This window comes from Haliotis rubra, unplaced genomic scaffold (assembly GCF_003918875.1).
Source record: "Haliotis rubra isolate DU_JTF1 unplaced genomic scaffold, ASM391887v1 Scf403, whole genome shotgun sequence".
Classification (NCBI taxonomy): domain Eukaryota; kingdom Metazoa; phylum Mollusca; class Gastropoda; order Lepetellida; family Haliotidae; genus Haliotis; species Haliotis rubra.
Genome location: NW_025767084.1, coordinates 131,122 through 154,378, shown reverse-complemented (window position 1 = coordinate 154,378; position 23,257 = coordinate 131,122).

The following is a 23,257-nucleotide window of genomic DNA, read 5'->3' as shown; positions in this document are numbered from 1 at the left end:
GGTGCAGAAACAAACATTTAAAACTGATGCATAGTCATAAACAATGTACCACAGCTTACCTAGTAAACTCTGTCAAAAAAGAAACGCAACCCCTGTCCTCAGATATGAAAAATTCGTTTGAATGAAGTTATTGCTTCCAAACTAAATGTTATTCGAATGTATTGAAATTATACACGTAATTAATGAAGATTACCATCCAAACAACTGCATTTGTACGCATAAGTGTATTTTATTGCTTATTCCGTCACAACGCATGAAATGACCCTCATGGTGACTTCGCACAAAAAAAACACATGCAAATCATGAAAATGGCAGTTAATGTAGGGGTGTATAAAAGCCCATGTGCTTTCGTATTATATTCATTCATTTGTCGCATGAAAAGCTGTGTGAAAAATGCCACGATTGAGTGCTGCCGACCGAAATATCGCCATTGGTCGTGTTCAAGCCGGAGAAAGTTTTGGAACTGTTGCACGGCACCTAAATGTTCACAAAACAACGATATCCCGACTTTGGAGCCGCTACAACAACTTCAATTTGACCAACGATCGCCCGAGAAGTGGAAGGCCAAGAATCACGACCCCTTCAAGATCGGTACATCCGGGTCCATCACCTGCGTAATCGGCATGCCCTACCAACCGTGACTGCCACACAAATACCAGGTTTGAGGAGAGTGTCAGCTCAAACGATTAGGAACCGTCTGAAAGAAGCGGGTTTACGTGCCTGTAGACCAGTTGTTGGACCTGTACTACGCCCCTACATCTCCGCCGACGACTCAGGTGGTGCAACAACGTAAGGATATGGACTTTACAAAACTGGAGGCGCATCTGGTTTTCTGATGAATCCCGTTTTCTTTTGCAACATCACGACGGAAGAAAACGTGTATATAGGAGACGTCATGAACGTTTTGCGCCCATCTGCGTCCGACAGGGGACAGATTTGGCGGAGAAAGCGTTATGGTTTGGGGATCCATCTCATACAACCAGAAATCAGACTTGGTGATCGTTGAAGGGAACCTGACAGCCCAACGTTACATCAACCACGTATTACAGCCTCACCTTCTCCCGATTATTGACCAACAGACACAGATTTTTCAACCAGACAACGCCCGGCCTCATACTGCACGTGCAACAATGAACTTTCTGCAGAATTCCAACGTCAATGTCTTGCCATAGCCCTCTAAATCACCAGACCTCAACCCTATTGAACACCTGTGGGATACTCTGGGTCGACGCGTACGTCCAATTTCAAGGAAGTATTGGACAGTCTAAACCTTCAACAGCACATAAGTGACCTACGAAAACGTTTTACTGAAAACGATGTTGTTCAAACGGGGACCATTAATGATCAAACAAATGAGTTCAACCAAATTCTCTCAGAAACGATTGAAGCACATGCACCTGTACAGAAAAGGGTTGTTACCATTCGACCTGATACAAGCTGGTATACAGATGAAGTTCGAGCTACCAAGCGAGAGAAAAGACACGCTGAGAAACTCTGGAGAAAAACGCACTTGGAAATACATCGTCAGATGTACAAGGCAGCCAGAGATAAACACAATGCCCTCCTAGTTCAAACTCGTACGCAACATATTAACTCCCGCATAGCTCAATCTTCTTCCAATCCGAAGGCTCTGTTCAAAGAGTTGAATAATCTGTTACATAAAAAGACAGACATTCTGCCTAATCATACCAGTGAACTGGATCTTGCGAATCGTTTTGCTGATTTCTTCACTACCAAGATTGAGAACATCCGTGTCGACCTACAACAGAACCAACCGAACATAATAACTCCAGATAAAAGTTCAATGGACAGTGCCTTAGTACCATCAGACCAACATCAGAAAGTGAGATAGCACGCATAATAAAGAAGAGTCCATCAAAGTCATGTGAATTAGATCCGATCCCAACATGGATCTTACAATCTGCATTGGACTCTATCTCACCTACGTTAGTGGCCATGTTCAATACATCGCTGGCTGCATCTGAAGTACCAAGCACATTCAAAATGGCTCTTATTCGTCCACTTATCAAGAAAACTTCACTTGATCCAAATGACATTAGAAATTATAGGCCGGTGTCTAACCTACCATTTCTATCAAAGGTACTTGAGAAGATTGTAGCAATCCAAATCAAAGAACATCTGGAAAAAAAACAACCTGATGGAAGAGTTCCAGTCTGCCTATAGAGAACACCACAGTACAGAAACAGCACTCCTTCGTGTGCAAAATGACATCCTTTCTCATCTCGACAATCAGAGAGTAGTACTTCTTGTTCTACTAGACCTGTCAGCAGCCTTCGATACAATAGACCACAGTATCCTTCTGTCTCGACTTGAGAAGACTGTTGGTATCACCGGACCAGCATTGATGTGGCTTGAGTCATATCTAAAAAAACAGAACTCAGTCAGTGAAAGTGGGTGAGGCCGTGTCAGAAGAAAGGTGGTTATCATATGGCGTTCCACAGGGTTCAGTCCTTGGACCACTCTTGTTTACCATCTATATGTTGCCACTAGGTGATGTTTTCCGGAACCACTGCATTGACTTTCAGTGCTTTGCAGATGACACCCAGAGCTGTATCGCCTCCAGGATTGTATCACTTCAGGACAAGATAACGAAGCTGGAAAGCTGCATCAGTGACATCAGAACTTGGATGAGAATTAACTTTCTCAAACTAAATGACAACAAAACGGAAGTATTCATTGCTGGGCCAAAGCACTTACAGGAACGTATGACAGAATTCTCAGTCAATATTGGACCTGTGAATGTGCCTGCCTCTTCCCAAGTGAAGAATCTAGGAGTTGTTTTGACTCCCACATGACCATGAACAAGCAGGTCACCCAAATGTGCCAGTCTTCTCACTATCATCTTCATCAGATTGGTAAACTAAGACGATATCTTTCAGATGAAACCGCCAAAACTCTCACTCAAGCAACAGTCATATCTCGCCTTGACTATGCCAATTCACTTTTGTTTGGGATAACAGCTTCCCTGGTTCATCGACTCCAGGTTATACAAAACACAGCCGCCAGGATAATAACTCGTTGTCCTCGAAGAGACCACATCACCCCCAGGTTAAGAGAACTGCATTGGCTACCCGTTGCCAGACGCATAAAATTCAAGGTGCTTACCATTATCTACAAGTGCCTGAAGACCAACACTGCTCCATCTTACTTGTCATCTCTTCTAAACAACCATAGACCAACAAGAACTCTTAGATCACAAGATAAAGATCTGCTTATCACCAGACCATCCAGGACCAAATACGGGGACCGCTGCTTTGAATGTGCAGCTCCCATGCTATGGAACAACCTCCCTATGTCGCTAAAATCCGCCCCAAGTCTACCAACTTTTCGAAAACATTTAAAGACACATCTATTTGAAATGAAATAGACTGATCTGCACAAGCGCCTGTGAGCAGCCTAGCTGGAACTCGGCGCTATAGAAGTAGATTATTATTATTATTATTAAAATATTCGATACAGAATTTAGATTACACTCCCTGTTCATAAAATCAATGTATGTAGCGACGTTCCGGTCCGTTAAAATATATGGTGTAATGTGTTAGAAAACATTTGTTCATTAAGCAATGTCTGTTGATGATGCTGATCACTGTATTTACTTTATGTACCTCAACACGACAAATACACAAATTCGATAACAGTGCTAGACTCTCGATAAAGGCCCCCAGTTTTTGCTAGTCAGATCCCATCCAGATATAATCATCGACGAAGATGTATGAATTATCTCGTGCATGACCGTCCATTACTTGAATTCCTTTTGGCATGTGTTTCCTTCCCTGTGGCACGTGTCAGCAATTATTGTAATCCATACTGTGAACCCTTTTTCAGTCACGATTCTTTTTTATTTTCACATTGTTACACCCTCAAACCTCTGGAGAACGGTACAACAAGAATGATTAGGAATACCCAAAAGCTATGTATTGATGATATGTAGTCGGTTCGATTTTCTGAACTGCAAATCATTCGTTCTGATACAATCATCTCTTTCAATGACATTCTATATTGTACATTTCTCCTGCTTGACAGCGATACAAGAATCTGTATCGAAACGTCGCAACAGAAGAAAAAAAAGTAGTTGTTCATCCATAAAGTTAGTCCTTTTCTACTTTTTCTCTCTTTGTCTTCTTGAAAAAATGCTTTTGAAAATGTAAAATGATTACGGGTACCTTTGTTTTACACGATTCTTTGGTTTTGGATGTGCTTAATGGGAGTCATCTCTGTAGAACCAGTTGACGTCCCTCTTGTGTTAGAAGTGTGAATCTCAGTGGAGTAGAAAGAAATATATTGAGTAACCAGTGAACTCTACATCTGTTTTTGTTGTGGGAACAAAGTGATGGTTTGAATCCAGAACATGAGGATCCTGACTCAGCTATGGAGTTCTAAAAGCTTTGTTTGCAGGAACCTTGATGTTTGACCGAGGATTCAGACAATACGAGTCTATATTGTGTTACCATTGGTATTAGTCGTTAGTCGTTAGTTGTTATCCAACTGATAACATGAAATAATTAAAACGAATCAAATGTCAGGTCTTATGCATTAAGATAGATTGCGATAGCACTGCAAATGGTCCTCATTGCATTTTGCCTCTATACAAAAGTATCTTTAGAAAAATGTACGCAGCAACTTTTGTCAAAACGATTATTTAAAGACTTTGATGACAAGTGAGATACCACTGAGATTTCCCGAGACGTTCATAGATGAACATATCCTGCAATTCCTTAGACATATCTATCATGCTAAGATAAAGTTTCCATGTAACATATCGATGAATTTCGTGAGGCATCAGATAAAAAAGAGGTTGATCAAATGGCTGCTTCATCAAGGAAAAACGATCAGCTATTTGAATTGTTGCAAGAACGTATCGATAACTGAATTCTAAAATGTCTCCCCCTTTGTCTCTAGCGAGTCCACTTAAGGCGGCCAGAGAATGAATATTGAATTGTCAAGAGAATGGACAGAAAATATAACGTTCATATCCACTGGCAAGGGAACATAGGTTTCATACCTCTCGCACTCAGCAGTCAATCAGTCTGCCAAAAACATGTTTCATGAAAACCAAGTTGGCTGACACTGCAGGCAGTTTTGGTATTATTTTGGTCGTTAGGAAATGACAATTTAGTGGAGAGAATATGATTACTCATTATTCCTTTCAAGATTCGTCCTATCACTGTCGAAATCAGTTTAGAGTGATGAAATTGATTGGTACCATATTATTGGCACATTGAAAATGTGTTTCGCCTATGCCATTGACACTGCCGCCATGGATACAAAGACTCTCGCATGTCAGATTGACATTTGAAACAGTTTTTGATGTCACTTGAAGGGAGATGGATGTGTAACAAAAAAGCAATGGTCCATAGGCCCATGGTATTTGTCTTGAAAATGAAAACCTAACAAACCGGATTATCGATGTACCACCTGATCAGTTTAGAGTGATGAAGTTGCTTTTGATTGGTACCATATTATTGGCATATGGAAAATCCGTTTTGATTTTGACTTTTCAATGATTGCTATGGTTACAAAGAGTCTATCAGGTCAGGTTGACATTAGTAAGAAGACTGACACGTGAAATGGAACGGGTTTCGTGTCTCCTTATTGGTGTGGAGGTGTGGTGTCATGCAAAAAGGACTTTGACAGCGAGTAGGTCATCAATGTTTTTTTAGTCTCACTTTCACTATTGTCATATCAGACAATTCAATTCATAGGCGATCCTCACGGACTTTTCCCTTGAGTGTTTGTTAAAATATTAAAATGTTGCATCAAAGGTGAAATGGAGTTATTACAGCTCTGAACGTTTCTGAATTGTTTTTAGAAAAATATCCTATTCCTCAAAATCGAGCTCAATGTCATGTTAGTACTTAAACGTACACATGTATCTTCGTTGACTCGGTGAATTTGTTTTCATTAACAGAGATTGTCCTGGTGCTTGAATCTCATTCTAAGAGTACAAGCAAAGACAAAGGCTGTCAGGAGGCTGAATGCCTTATTGATGGTTTTCAATGTCTGTTTAGAAAACCGTGTTTGTCGGCGGTTATATATTGACACTTCAACTTCTTTGTGGTTATTCTGCTGTGTTATCTCAACATGCGCCCCACTCTCCGTATCCAGTCTTTCCAGAATGGAAAATGTACGAAAGCAGGTCACATTCAGATAAATATAATTTAGATCTCTGTTGAGAAAGAACGTATAAGCAAGTAAATATTCTTAGTTTAGTTGAAATAGATGTACGTTTCAAATACTGTTTCCTGACGAAGTCAAAATGACTGCCTTACACTGTTTTCTTTCTCAGTACTCTACTCTGTTCCCTCCATATGCAACCGCTCTCTCTGTGTACAGCCTAGTACAATCCAGTGATGGATGAGAAAACATAATATGGTCACATTCAGATGAAAAAGTATTAGGTAGATTTACAGATATCATCATGAACTCGATATAAGTAAATGTTCACGATGTTTTTAAATGGAAGTACTTATTGTTTTTCTTGACACACTAATGACTGTCAGAGTTAAGCTACGAGCACCCATGATCATGTAATCATTTCAGTCAAAGCTTGCAAAATGATATACTAGGTGATCAAAAAATGTTATTTCTTACAAACATGGTCAAGGCAATCGCATTATAAAAGGCAAGACAGCTCGTTTAAATGTCAGCATTGCACTTCGCCTGAAACATATTACGGATATTTATTTCAAAGATAAAATGACATTTTCTTGGAGAAACAGATTCAGTTGCTTGCTGAAAATGTATGATTTGTCACTAACTATTTTTTCTCACTTGAAGAACGCGTTTGATCTATCAGTGGGCGCCTCTTTGGGTAATTTCTCACTTCTGAGTGTTAAAGAAGAAACAAGATCAGCGACAAAAATTAATCACTCACATTCATATATGCATGATAGCTTCTCTGAAACATTAAACGCTAATGGTGTCGGTCTTTTGTGATTATTTTTTGCATGTGGGGCAATTGAATAAATGGGTCTTGCAAACGTTGAATTGACAAAATAAGATTCATATTGACTTCACCTGATGATGACTGAAAGTGAGTGAGTTTGATTGCAAACCGCTTTTGGTAACATTCCAGTGAGTGATTGAGTGAGTTGGTTTTACGCCGCTTTTAGCAATATTCCAGCAATATCACGGCGGGAGACACCAGAGCTTCACACCTTGTAAACATCGAAAATCGAACCTGGGTCTTCGGCGTGACGAGTGAATGCTTTAACCACTAGGCTGCAACCACCGCCCCGGTAATATTCCACCAATATAACGACAAGGGACACCGGGAAAGAGCTTTGCTGAATGTATGCTTGTGAGTGAATGAGAATCTATAGTCATACGCACATTCGAGCAGGTCTTTTGTTTCTTGGAACACAGCTTTGACCGATATGCGAATGGAGTGGTGACGTAAAACAGGGTTTTCGTGATCACACCAAGATGATTTTACTTATATATGGACCTATATGTATGAGTGTGCATTAATGCGTTCGTACGTATGTGGAACTAATGAATAAAGAAATGAAATAAGTCAGAATCCTGACTCATAAACCCGAGGGACCGACTAACTCCAACTCTACGTCCATGTACAATAATATCATAATATGGATTTCTGAGAGGAGACTAACTCTTTATAATAGCACCGTATTGTTTCTAAGTGTTTCCAAAAATGAGTGTTCAATTAATATTAAAATATGTTTTCCTACCGTGAAGCATTACAACGTAAGTCATGTTAGCATGTTTGTGACAGCTTTAGGTTAGAGAACGACAAAACAGAGGATATATAGAAATTCTGTGATAGGAAAATTGACAAAAAGACCATACAACTGAATAATACTTAATCTGAGTGCTGGTGAAGACAGACATATCCACATCCATAAAAGGCCCCCGGCAAAAATACTCACTTATGTGAAAAGGCGACAATAAATATGTCTTTGTTAAATCATATGTATTTACCAATAGTGTGAAGAAGAATCTGCTGCCACAAACAAGATGTTTTCCTTGGTATAGGAAATAATCCAACGCATGTTGTTATCATATCAAAATTTAACGTCAAATTGACTGGCAGACGGTGGAACATCCTGTATAGGTGAAGGAGAAAACGTTTCAGGCTGGATTAGATGTACAGTTTGACAGGACACCGGACAGAGAGTGACACCATAAGGCGACAGATATTGTAAAAGATCCTACAGACACTGAATCACATTGCTGTGTACACTTACGATGTTATGAGTACATGTTACCGGCATATGACATTCCAAAATATATTTGCCAATACAGATTTTCTATAGTTTTCTAATCATAAGCCATCTCGTATAAGACATGTCAACTGTATGATTCGCAATCGACCTCCCTTGCCCTTTTCACTAAATGGAATCTATACTAAGGGTAATGAAGGTTGAACTGACGTTTTATATTTAGAGTTTAGAGTTTTTTTAGAAGCCAAATGTAGATGATGCTCCCTGTTTCTACAATCAATGTATGTCGTGATGCACGTTCGCTATAATGTATTATTTAATGTGCTATTAACTGCAATTATTCATTAAGCTAGTCTGTTGATGATGCTGATAACTGTATTTCCTTTATGTACTTCAACATCACAAATACACCGATCGTTATCACATCTAAAAGTGCATCAAACTCGATAACATTGCTACAAACTCGATAACAGCCCCTAGGTCCTTCTAGTCAGATAACATCAGGATATAATCATGGACACAGATATGTTATTATATTTCTATTACATAACAGTCCATTTATTGAATTCCAACAGTCCCACTTGATTTTTTGGGTGTTTTTTCCTCCCAGCATCTGTCAGCAATGTTTGTAATCGATACTGTGAAATATTTATCAGTTAGGGTACCTGTTGATTTCTACATTGTTAAACAGTTGTTAGGGATACCCCAAGGCGAGCTACTGAAGAAGTGTAGTTGTTTCGAATTTCCCTATTGCGAATCATGGCTTATGACAAAATGATTTCTTTCAAAGACATTCTGTTGTATTCTATTGCATCTCATCTCTTCAAGAATGGCTTTTGAAAATGTAGAATTATAAAACTCTTTTCTTTTTGAAGTCAACGTTAATTGCAAAGAAACTGGAGGTCGTCAATGGGAGTCTTACTTGTGGAACCAATAGATGCCCCTTTGCGTTAGCAAAGTGAATCGTTGTTGAGTTGAATGAAATACTGTGTAACCACTGAATGCTATCTGTATTGTTGTTATCGGAACATATCGATGATTTGAATCCAGAAAATGAGGCTTCTGTCTTAACGCTGCGTCAGTGGTGTAACTAAAAGCCTTCTTTCTGGAATTTCTGGCCTTAGAAAAAGAACACCCAAAACTATATTATGTTAACAATGGCATTATATTTTGTAAAGAAAGTGTATTATACACTAAAGCATTCGAAACGTGTTACATATCTTGTTTGCAACAAATACTAGGTCCTATGCGTTAAGATAGATAGTACTGAGAATGGTTCAGTAGAATGATTATGTTCTTCATAGTATACTGTAAGCCATTAAAAACGCAATTGGTATTTGTTGTCCTGAAACTCACAAAAGTTCTATTGAAGATGTTTGCCTGCGATACAGAGGATGTAGGGATAAGAGGCTGTTATTATGGCCCATTTCGAGTTCGAGTCCCCGAGCATTCCTCTCACATGAACTTTGATACTTAAAACGGAACCTTTGACATTTCTCGTAAACACAACCACATTCATGAAACACGTTGTGCACATGCATTACCTGCACCCAGGCCCTGTAAAAGCACAAGGAATTGTGGAACTCAATCACTTTGAGAAAATGCCACACTTCACACAAGACGAAAGGAATCAGGTTATCGGTATGGTCAGCCAAGGTGCTTCAGATGTGATGATTGCCAGGCACTTTAATGTGCATCCATCCACTGTAAGTCGACTCAGACAACGTTTCCGGGCTACCGGAAGTGTTGCTGATCGTCCGCGACCTGGTGCACCATATGTGATAACGGCTCGACAAAACCGCAATATCCGAGTTTCACACTTGCGAAATCGGTTCCAAACAGCTGATGATGAGGCAAGGAGGACAATTGGGACAAGTCAACGTCATTTCAACGCCCAAAAGGTGCAAGGACGCCTTGCTGCCTTCAACATCCGGTGTCGTCACCCGTACCGTGGTCCAACCTTATTGCATCGCCACAGACTTGCCAGACAGCGATGGGCAGCAAATGGGGCCAATCTTGGCAACAGGACATGGCCAGATGTCATTTTGTCAGATGAATCCAGGTTTAACTTATCCTTTGCCGATGGACGTCCACAGATTTATCGACGTAAAGGAGAAAGACTTGCGCTAAACTATGTCCTTGAACATGATCGTTCTGGAGGGGGTGGTGTCATGATCATACCACAGACCATCAGAGGCTGCAGACCATCCAACAGCTGTTCCTGAGAAATGTGTGTCTTTCAATGCCCCAAAGACTGCGAGCATGTCTTGCAGCGCACGGTGGACACACACGATATTGACTGCAAGTGACCCCTCCTTTGTTTGATGTCGTTGTTGCGTCACTGATGTTGTTGTTGACTTCTCAGATGAAATTATTCACAGATGTTCACTTAACACATATCTGCCAGTTAGGTTTATATATCTTGAAATTGGTGTGAGTAAAGTAAGTATGAATGTCAAATTGCGTTTTTAATGGCTTACAGTATATATTGCCAGATCTATACCAACGAAAGGATGGACGGTTAATAAAATGTAGGCAACAATTTTCGTCAAAACGTGTACTTAAAACCTTTGATGAAAGAGATTCCCTCAGAGTTTGATAGAAGAACACATCCTGCAATTCCAAAGACACACATGAGATAAAATTTCCATTTAACTTATTGATGAGTTTAGTGAGGCATCAGATGAAAAAATAGCTGGATCAAATAGCTACTACATCAAAGCAAAATGATCAACTATTTAACATGTTGCAACATCATATCGCCAATTGAATTCGTAAACGTTTCTTTCTTCGTATCTAACGAGTCCCCTTAAGGCAGCCAAGAAATGATTATTGAATTGTCAAGAGAATGACCAGAAAATATAACGTTCATATTATCTGGCAAGTGAATACTGGTTTCCAACCTCTCGCACTCAGCAGTCAATCAGTCTGCCCAAAACATGTTTCAAACCCAAGTTAGCTGTCACTAAAGGCGCCTTTTGATATTATTTTGGTCGTTAGGAAATGACAACTTAGCTGAGAGAACATGGTTACTCGATATTCCTTTCAAGATTCGTGTTAACACTGTCACAATCAGTTTAGAGCGATGAAAGTGCTTTTGATTGGTACCATATATTGGCACATTGAAAATGTGTTTCGACTATGCCATTGACACTGCCGCCATAGATACAAAGAGTCTTGCATATCGGATTGACATTTGAAACAGGTTTTGATGTGAGTGAGTGAGTGAGTATGGTTTTACGCCGCTTTTAGCAATATTCCAGCAATATCACGGCGGGGTACACCAGAAATGGGCTTCACACATTGTGCCCATGCGGGGAATCGAACCCGGGTCTACTGCGTGACGAGTCAACGAGTTTTTGATGTCACTCGAAGGGAGATGGGTGTGTGACAAAAAAGCAATGGTCCATAGGCCCATGGTATTTGTATTGAAAATGAAAACTTAACAAACCGGATTATCGAGGATGAGTCAGCCAACTCTAACTGTGCCACCTGATCCATTTCTGTAACCTTTTAAGAAAAGTAGCCGAATGTTGAATACTGATGCTTCCAAGGTCCCTACAGGCTTTATCCTTGACTCTCTGATGGCTAGTTTCACAAGTGGAGACTGTATTAAAAGACCAATTCCAACAACGTTGGAAAGCTCATATTGAAAAAAGCTCTAAGGGATTTTACTATAAACATCTTAAAGACACTCCCATGTTTGAAAACTATCTTCTCTTCCCAGCTTATATTTACTCTCCTATTTTGAAATACAGAACCTGTAATCACAATCTCCCTGTAGAAACTAGTCGTTGGCATGGTATCGCTAAAAAATACAGAACATGTAACCTTTGCAATTCACCAGCAATAGGCGATGCATTTCATTACTTATTTAAATGTGAATCCCTTACAGATGTTAGATTGAAATATTTAACAACTAGACATATGTACTTCCCCAATTTATCAACATTGAAGAAAATATTTAATAGTAGAAATTCAAAAGAAATAAGAAATCTATCCAAATATCTGCTAGTATTAGATAAACTCATAGGCAAAAATGGTTAAATCTCAACTTGCTCATTGTATAGACATCAAATCACTTAATAGTTCTTAATTCATGGCATTACTGTCATTTTGTCATGCTTGTTTATATGTATCTAAATGGATTATGTTTGACTTTCTCTTGTACCACCAAACGTGGTTATTTGAACTTGAACTTGAACTTGATTGTTAAGGGGCGATGGGATCGCCGAGTGGTTAAAGCGTTCACTCGACACGCCGAAGACCTGGGTTCGATTCCCGACATTGGTGCAGTTTGTGAAGACCATTTCTGGTGTCCCCCGCCGTGATATTGCTAAAACCTGCGTCAATCTGAACTCACTCTCTCACTCATTTTAACAATCAGAGTTAGTGAGTATAGTTTGGTACTGATTGGTAAAAAAACATAAAGCGTTGAATGAAACGTGATATGAATGTAGTACAGCAATTGCTAGACGCTTAAAAGGTACAGACGTATATAACAATGTACATTATTTTCTTGCCCTTTAAACGGAAGTTAATTTTAATGTCAGAAATTAAAGGTGCACATAATGTTCAAGTGATTCGGTGAATAGTGAAGTCGATAGGTCTCCTTAAACTAGACCGTCATCATGTCTCAAATAGAGTACAAACAAACACAAAGGCTGTCAGGAGGATGGGTGCCCAATTGATGTTTTTTTCTATGGCTGAGTAGGGAATCTTGTTTGTTGGCGTTTATACAACAATTCAGATATCCCGTAAGATAGAATCTAAAGCCATCTTGGATCTAGCAAGCATGTGGTTTATAGCCATGATCTAGATACAAGTACATATTGTTCTTTCTGTGAGTAAGACAGCTTCTCTGAACATTAACCACTAATGGTGTCGGTCTTAATGGAGTCCATGATAAGTTCTTGCATGTCAGGCACTTGAATAATTGGGTGCTTCAACTGAAACTTACTGAAAGTGAGTAAGGTTGATGGCACATCGTTTTTGGTAATATTCACGACAATTTCACGACAGGGGACACTGGGAAAGAATATGAGTGAATGAGTGAAATAGGACACAATGGAACAACTTCAGAGAATGTTGACAGTCAGTTGGTGGTCATCTGCTCCTGAAACGTTTTTATTTTTTAATTAAATCCTCACCCATACGGTGTATCTAAGAAGATAAAAGCATCAGAGAATGACATTACGAGTAGCCTCCCACGCCGTGTGTAGTATAATAATGCGCAATTGATCCGAGACTGGCGACACTATCTGTCAAGTTGCCTCTTACGACCATATGCATATTGACTTCAACTGATACTTACTGAATGTGAGTGAGGTTGATTGCACCTAGCCTTTGGTAATTTTACGAGAGGTCTCACTAGGAAAAAGCTTTGCCAAATGTGAGTGAATGAGAGGAAGGTGACCCAAGGAAACCACTTCAGTGAGTGAGTTAGTGAAAGGTGACCCAAGGAAACCGCTTCAGTGAGTGAGTGAGTGAAAGGTGACCCAAGGAAACCATTTCAGAGAATGCATGTGAGTGAGTGAGTGATGACGCTCAGTGTTGACGCTCAGTTGGTGGTCATCTGCTCCTGAAACATTTGATACGTTTTTATTTGTTACTTAAATCTTCACTCATGTAGCGTATCTTACAGGATAGCAGTGTAACTGGGTAGTGATTGGTATAGAAAGGACGTCCAAACACAGGCTGCGGGTGTGAGATTGTATTTACATAGGTAGCAAGAGAGGCAACGACACCCTGCAATACACCAAACAGATAACATCCTAAAACATGATAAATCATTCACATGCAAGTACATATTTACATTCACATATATAAATATCTTTGTCAATGAGGCATAAAATCATTGTCTGGATTACATAAATACTAGTAATTCATCAAGGGCGATGACTCAATGCATCTGTACTGTACATGAGGTATACAATGAACATGGGTCATTGCTAAATATTACATTAAATGTTCTCAATACAATAATCATTTACCACTTTATGGTACCAATGATGCGAATCGCAATTAGTGTTTCATATCTGTCATAATATATTATTTACAATATATACAGAGAATAATAGTTAACATTCAAATTATAGGTTCCCTGTGGGTGACACGGGAAGTTGATTCTCCTGGGTCAGCCGCCTCAATCACACAGTATCAGTGTTCTATGAAGGAACACATGAATGTACGTGTATATAACCACTAGATATGCAATGTAACACTATGCATGAGAAGTATCCCTCTGGAGATTTAAAACACATGAAATTACTAAACACTGAGTAAAATGTTTCACATTGCAAATAATTACCATAAGACATCAATTAAGATTAGGCATTCACTCACTGAACATTCACACAAACATAGAAGAAAGATACGAACATGTCAGAATACTTATAGACTTTTCCAAAAACATTGCAAGGAGACGTTTGGAAACTACTCTTCTAACAATTTTAAAATCCTAGAACATATAAGCACTTGAATTTGATAAAACTATGTAAAACAAACGCCACGCCGTCTGTAGTATCAAAATATACAACTGATCGAAACCTATCTGTCCAGTTGCCTCTCACGACCATCGTATTTTGTGACCAATTCCGTATTCGCCAGGGGTTTAAACCATTGCAGAAGTTGTGATTGTATGTCTCTTTATTGATCGATGCACAACACTGGACCCAAGATACTCACTGAATCCATTGAAAAGTATTTGTGTCCAAGCGATATTGGGACTCTTGTTGCTGTTGATGATTGTTACTTTGTAGTGACTTTTTGTTTTGTCCGTTAGGTTAGATGGGTAAGGTAGGATTAGGCAACTGCGATCAGGTACATATGATACTGAATCCTTGCCATCCAGTGTGATGACATCTTGATCAACTCGTGCAATCGAGACTGCCTGACTACAACTGCAACATGCTGAACATATTGATTGGACATTAATCATCTATAAAGAATACAGATTCGGTAACTACAGCTTTAAATGATCAAATACTTAAGGGCGAAATAGAATAGATAAAATCGTCAAACTGTCAAAACAAAATACAGAGTGGAAAAGACATGACTTGTGCAACTCTCAAGCTGAGAAACCCCACATCATCAGACGCACTTTCATCAAATCCTGAATAATTATTTGGATCTCGTTGGTGAGCGGGATGTCTTCAAATTATAAAAAAAACCATGACTAAAATAAAGATCTCTCCAATTTTAAATAAACTGGTTTCATGTCATTAACTATTAGATAAGCCCCGTACGATTTGAACACCGACACAATTGTCACTGATAGATTGCTGTCGAGTCATTCAATAAGTGGCAGTTCCAGTTAAAAACCGTTGAAAATCAATAATAGATTAATACATCTCTATAATGCTTTTCAGTCTGGTGTCGCATATTACAATACGCTGTTGATAAACCGGTTTGGGTTGGTATTAGAGGGGCTGATTAATGATACTTTCAAATCGGATTCCGGTTGGTCATTGATGTCAGCTATGTCCATTGCAACATTCATATAGATTGGAAACGATTGAAAACTGCAGTTCTTTTCAGACTGAATGAGGTTAATGTCCTCTGGGGATTTCGGGTAAGAATTAGCACAATTACACTTCCTATGAAAATGAATGGAATTGCAATTTGTTAGGAGAGGTATTTCCCTTTTTATGTCATGTTCGGGGTGTCTAGATAGCATTGCTCGTTGTATGACCTCTGTGTCACTGCTTTCCAGATCTTCGATTACTTAGAGGGCGTCACCTTGTATGGCGTCAGGTTGACTATTGCCGACTTCCACTTGACGATACTCATTCATACATAGTAGTATATACTGTAGTTTATCATGGTGTGATGTCTCCGTGCTGTACATTTTGTTAGAACGTCTTCGTCCTTGTCTTTGTTGTAGACCCGTGAAGGTCCCGGTTAGCATATTGATCTTCAGTAAGCCATGCTTGTCGTAAGAGGCGACTAACGGGATCGGACGGTCAGGCTCGCTGACTTGGTTGACACATGTCATCGGTTACCAATTGCGCAGATCGATGCTCATGCTGTTGATCACTGGGTTGTCTGGTCCAGTCTCGATTATTTACAGCCCGCCGCCATATAGCTGGGATATTGCTTAGTGCGAAGTAAAACTTAACTCACTCACACATTGTCTTTATTGTAAAGATCACGTTCCGGGAATTAAGGTTCTTGAGTCATTCTGGTCACTGTCATCTAATAGGTACTCGGCAAGCTCTGGTCTTTGGTCTTGTCTTCCAGTAAACTTACAGAACATGATAGAAATTTTCTGTTCAAGGAAGCTACAGTCATACGCACAACGGAGTGGTGAGGTATTCTTGGGTTTACGTGATCTCATCAAGATTATTGCACTTCCATAGCGACGTTCGTGCGCGTGTGTGTGTTTTGCTTCTTGTACTTATCTGGACTCATGCCAGTGTTTCAGTGTTAGAGATATATGCCGTAGTATGATAGAGATACCCATCTCAATACGAACCCCAGCCAACCAGTCTTACCTAGTCAGTGCTGAGCTCCATGTAGGACAAGGATATGTGATGTGCCTCGATCTGTATTGATCCTCGTAACTTCCGTTTTGGTTAATGCAACCAAGAAGTATTAAGATTTCCGACCAGAAGCACCACAGATCGATTCCGTCTTATGCGGTATGCGCTAAGCCACTACACTTAAAGTCGAAATGACATTGATGATAAGACAAATGAATAAAGGAAAGAAGTGTCCTTTGTGCCGACAAATAGACACTTCAATCACACGACATAAAGCCAGGCTTCAGGGAAAGTGGTTTATATAATAACTTTGATCTGTTTGTGGCAGGGACATACTTTGTATGTCTGAGTGTTAGGATTAGTTTGCGCCAGTAAGCTTTTAAGTATTATAAATAATCGTTAATTCTCTATCTTTGTTTCAGCATCCAATAGCGCTGACATATACAATGTAAATATATATATATATATATATATATATATTAATATATTGCTTTGTTTCAACTCACCACAGTGGCTGAAATGAAATAGTTAATAATTCATGTATTTTAAATGTTTCTTGATTTCAGCTCATTTCAGCGCTAAAACAGTTCATATAGTTTATCGCTTAGTTTTAATAATACAATAAATAGTGTCTACTCAACCGTGACAACACGTTACGATTGGTCCATTCAAAACTGCATGCTTTTTCTATGCCTGAGCACCTCGCACCTTGACACGCCATGTCATCGACAGACACGACTGACATAATTTGTGTGACAGACAGACGAACATAGGCGTCAACTTAATTCTCATCAGGCTAAACTAACTGTTTATGCATATCTAATGTAGCAGTAATTCAATAAGTAATCTTAAGCACATAACATATATTAAATAAGGGTAATTAATGCCGTCAGGGTAATTAGCGTGTGTTGTAATCGGCACGCGGGTAAACGCAAAGTTTCTGTTTTAATGTGTATCATATCTACCCCTTTAAACGTAAATAACATTAAATAACTATAAAGCGAGACATTGTGAGTATGCTTTGTGTATGAATGCTGTCTAGTGTTTATTATTGCAAATTGCACAAAAATGGCAAAGTATCTCAATCTAAGGTTTTACAGGTTATAAAATATATCTTTCCATGCTTATTTTTATATCTGCATGGACAGTTTACACTGAATCGGTTTGGTTTTGATCACAATCTATCTTATTTCCAGTACACATTATGCCATCGTCTGCTATGACAGCCAGGCATAAACACGGGCCCCTGTGCCATTCATAGGGTATGTACAATACTGTTTATATCATGTGTATATATCATTCTAGCATAAAGAACCATCGTTCCTTTGTAGTAACCTTCTAAGGTAAATATTGTATGGTGTGCGGCGATTGTCGCCGATATCATTTATGGCTTTGTTTAAGTCATGTCATGAGTTATCACCCCTGATCTTTGTAAAGTTCAATCCCTCGGCGATCATTATATTTCTGTAATGTTTTAATGCACATATAATATTGTCGGCGCTCATCCATTCAAACTTTATTAACATTTATAATGTTAATATACCGAATATTTATAAATAGATGTAAATGTATGTTCTGTAAACATGCTGCACATTGTTATTATATTGTTATTATATTGTTGCCACAATTGTTTCAGGGTTTATCGTGTACACTGAAATTTCAAGCCATTTGGAAATGAACTTACAACCCTGCATTCACTTTGCGTGTTGTCATTGTGACCCTGCTACATGTTCTACCCGATTTATTGACGTCTACAAAACGGAACTGTTATCCTAACTCCTATAAGTCCATGTAATGTACCTACATCGATTTATGAGAGTATCATACTTTATACTGTATACTTTACAATGGACATGTATTGAGTGTTTCTAAAAATGATTATTCATGTATTTTTCCATAACCTCAGACATTGCAAATTAAGTCATTCTAAGTAGCTTAGCGTCAGATGAATAGCTGATCGATACACATCACCCTGGTGTGTCATGGCTTTCGGGTAGAGATCGATAAAACACAAGAAATGAAAAATGCCATATGGCTGTGATCCCATACAATTGAATAATAGTTAAACTGAGAGCTGATGTAGAGAGATATATCTGTATCTGTAATAGGGCCCCGTCCGAAATACTCATTTGTGTGATATGGCAACAACGCACTATGGTAAATAGATGTATTGCTAATGTTACCTGTAAGCTTGTCTAGACATATTAACTTTAGAAAGAAATATGACTATGTGAAATTATTCATCTTCATCAATAACCCTTACAAGTGTAAGTTTATCTTTGCGATTGCGAAACTAGGGGAACAGGTGGGTGAGTGACTTGGCGGGTTATTTGTGATTGAGTGAATGGGTGTTCGATAGATGAATGAGTGAGTTACTTTTTAACATTTTTGTTATCTGAAAATCACAAAGCAACCTTTGTTCCATAATGGTCTTTTGGTTTGGGGATCCTTCTACACCGGACCGTCGGCGTGACGAGCGAAGTCCTGAATCACTAAACTATCCTAAAGTTCTGTCGTCACCAGTGCCTTATGAAATACATAAAAGTGTCACAAGTACTTGTTTCATTTTGCAAAGACACCTATTCATCTCAGATACAATCATTTGGACTAAACGCTTACGGACACTAATCAATCACAATCCAATACAGCGTCTCCACTTTCTATATAATTAATAGTTTTGATTATGATTCAGACTATGCAGACAGCCTACTGGTTTGTATATTCATAAAGTGGATCATGTATAATGTCATTGTGTACAGCCAGGTTAGACAGCATGGGCGGAACGCGATAATTGTCATTGTCTGACGAATCACTTAATCAACTCTCTCCCCGGGAACACAGACTTTAAAGCATCAACGTTTATATGATCATTGAAAACATGACAAATAGAACACTTCTTTAATGTGGACATAGAAGTAAATAACAATCGAAAAAATATGTATGTATCGATCATATACTTTGATCTTCTTTCTAATCTAATTTAACCACGTGTCATATTACCGTGCACCATTCTGTGTAACTGAAAGAAAAAACCCCGTTTCAGGCTGGATTGGATGTACAGTTTGACAGGACACCGGGTGAGAATGTATCCATAAGGCGACATATATTAGGAAAGTCTCTACAGACACTGAATCACATTAGTGTGGACATTTATGATGTTATGAATACGTGTTACCGGTCTTTGACATTCCAAACTGTATTTGACAATGCAGGTCTTCTCACATGTCAGTTCAACATCAGAGGTAGTAACTTTAGGGGCTGGACTAAGTCCGAAAACAGTAACTCTATTTATTCTTTTGTCAACCTTTGGAAAGGGGCTCTACAGTTAATGTTTAAACGTGATGAAGACATGCAGAAAATAACGGAAGCCATTGCCTCTGTTTGACATATGCTTCATATGGTGTAGTATTACATACTCATAAACCACGGTTCACAGCTACCCTAGGCTCATGGAATGAAAAACCCCAGGTGAGAACAAGAATCAAATTCATATAAGAGATTCATACGACTCACAATCGACCTCCATTATATTTCATTGTTCACCAAATGGAATCTATTCTGAGGATAGCCAAGGCTTGTTACTCTGTTGCTCTGACGTTGTATACTTAGAGTATTCGATATTGAATGTAGATGGCGCTCCCTGTTTCTATAATCAACGTATGTAGCGTCGTGCATCTGCTAAAATGTATTGTTAATGTGTTATTAACTGCATTTATTCATTAAGCTTGTCTGTTGATGATGCTGATCACTGTATTCCTTTGTGTACTTCAACATCACAAATACACCGGTAATCATATCTAAACGTGCATCAAACTCGATAACATTGCCACAAATTTGATAACAGACCCCAGATTTTTCTAGTGAGATAACATCAAGATATATTCTGCGACACAGATGTGTGATATTTCTATACTGTAAGCCATTAAAAACGGAATTGGTATTTGTTGTCCTGGAACTTACAAAAGTTCTATTTGAGATTTTTTGTTCGTGCGATAGGGAGTATGTAGGGATAAAAGGCTGTTATTCTGGCCCATTTCGAGTTCGAGTCTCCGAGCATTCCTCTCAAATGAACTTTGATGCTTAAAACTGAACCTTTGCCAGTTCTCGTAAACACAACCACATTCATGAAACACGTTGTGCACGTGCATTACCTGCACCCAGGCCGTTTAAAAGCACAAGGAATTGTGAAAATCAATCACTTTGAGAAAATGCCACGATTGACACAAGACGAAAGGAATCAGGTTATCGGTATGGTCAGCCAAGGTGCCTCAGATGTGATGGTTGCCAGGCACTTTAATGTGCATCCATCCACTGTTGGTCAGATCAAACAACGTTTTCGGGCCACCGGAAGTGTTCGTACTGATCGTCCGCGACCTGACGTCAGCTCGACAGGACCGCAATATCCGAGTTTCACACTTGCGAAATCGGTTCCAACTTCTGCTGATACGGCAAGGAGGACAACTGGGATAAGACAAACGTCATGTAGGCGCCCAAACGGTTTCGAAGACACCTGGCTGCTTTCAGCATCCGGTGTTGTCGCCCCTACCGTGGTCCAACCTTAACGCATTGGCACAGACTTGCCAGACAGCGATGGGCAGCTAATGGGGCCAGTCTTGGAAACAGGCCATGGCGAGATGTCATTTTTGCAGATGAATCCAGGTTTAAGGTATCCTTTGCAGCTGGACGTCAACGGATTTATCGACGTGGAAGAGAAAGACTTGAGCCAAAGTGTGTCCTCGAACATGATCGTTTCGGAGGAGAAGGTGTCATGATTTGGTGTGCTATCAATGCCAACTTCCGATCCCAGATGTAGTGGTTAACGGCAATCTGAATGCTCAACGTTATGTGGACGATATCCTTCGTCCGGCTGTACTCACAATGATTGATCAACATGGCGGTCGTAACCATTTTGTGTTTCAGCATGATAATGCAGGTCCCCATGCAGCCAGGGTAACAAGGGAATTTTTGAAAAATGAGAATGTTCTTGTGATGGACTGCCCTTCATTGTCCCCAAACATAAACCCAATCGAGTACTGTGGGATGAACTTGGACGGTGAGTTCGAAATCAACTTGTGCCACCAAGTACAGTTGCTGAATTGACACAGGCCATTCAAGATCACCGGCAGGCCATCCCACAGCTGTTTCTGAGAAATGTGTGTCTTCCAATAGCCCGGAGAGTCCGAGCATGTCTTGCAGCCACGGTGGATACACACGATATTGACTGCAACTGACCCCCTCCTTTGTTTGATGTCGTCACTGATGTTGTTGTTGATTTTTACATTTATATATGTTCACATTTGTGTGAATAAAGAAAGTATGAATATGAGGCTTCTGTCTTAACTATGCTTCAAAGCTGTATCTAAAGCTTTCTTTCTAGAAACTCTGACCTTTGACATAACAACAAAACAACACTATAATGCGTTAACAATTGTGTATCATATTAAGATGAAATAATTAAAACGAAGCATTCGAAACGTGTTACATGTCTTTTTTGCTCCAAATACTAGGTGTTGTGCATTAAGATAGAGGGTACTGAAAATAATTCAGTAGTATAATTATGTTCCTCATAGTATTTGCCAAATCTATTCCAACGAAGATTTAGAAACATGGGCCACTATTTTCGTCAATACGTTTCTCTGACATCTTTGATGGCGAGTGATATATGACTGATATTCCCTCGGACTTTCATAGAAGAACACATCCTGCAATTCCAAAGACACACATGAGATAAAGTTTCCATGTAACGTGTTGATGGGTGTAGTGAGGCATCAGATGAAAGGAAATTAGCTGGATCAAATAGCTACTACATCAAAGCAAAACGATCAGCTATTTAACATGTTGCAACATCATATTGACAATTGAATTCGCAAATGTTCTTTCTTCGTAACTAACGAGTACAACTAAGGCAGCCATCAAATGATTATTAAATCGTCAAGAGAATGACCAGAAAATACAAAGTCCATATCATCTGGCAAGTGACCACTGGTTTCCTGCCTCTCGCACTCAGCAGTCTATCACACTGCCAAAAACACGTTTCCTCAAACCCAAGTTTTCTGTCACTTCGGGTGCCTTTGGTATTATTTTGGTCGTTAGGAAATGACAACGTAGCTGAGAGAACATGATTACTTGATATTCCTTTCAAGATTCGTGTTAATACTGTCGAAATCAGTTTAGAGTGATGTAATTGCATTTGATTGGTACCATATTATTGGCATATTGAAAATGTCTTTCGACCATTCAATCTGTCGCCGTGGAGACGCAGTTTTTCTTGTCTCTAGAGGAGAGATGTACGTGTGGCACCACGTGCACCAAAATGGTATTGGTTTTAAAACATGAAAACATAATACGCTGGATTATCGAGGATGAGTCAGCCAACTCTAACTGGACTATCTGATCCATTCCTGTAGCCTCTTAAGAAACGTAGCAGAATGTTGAGTACCAATGCTCGAACAGGTCCGCACAGCCTTTGTCCTCAAGCCTCTGATTGTTAAAAAACATAAAGCATTGAATGAAAGGTGATATGAATGTAGTACAAGCATTTCTAAAAGCAACAGAATAATATTAGAATGT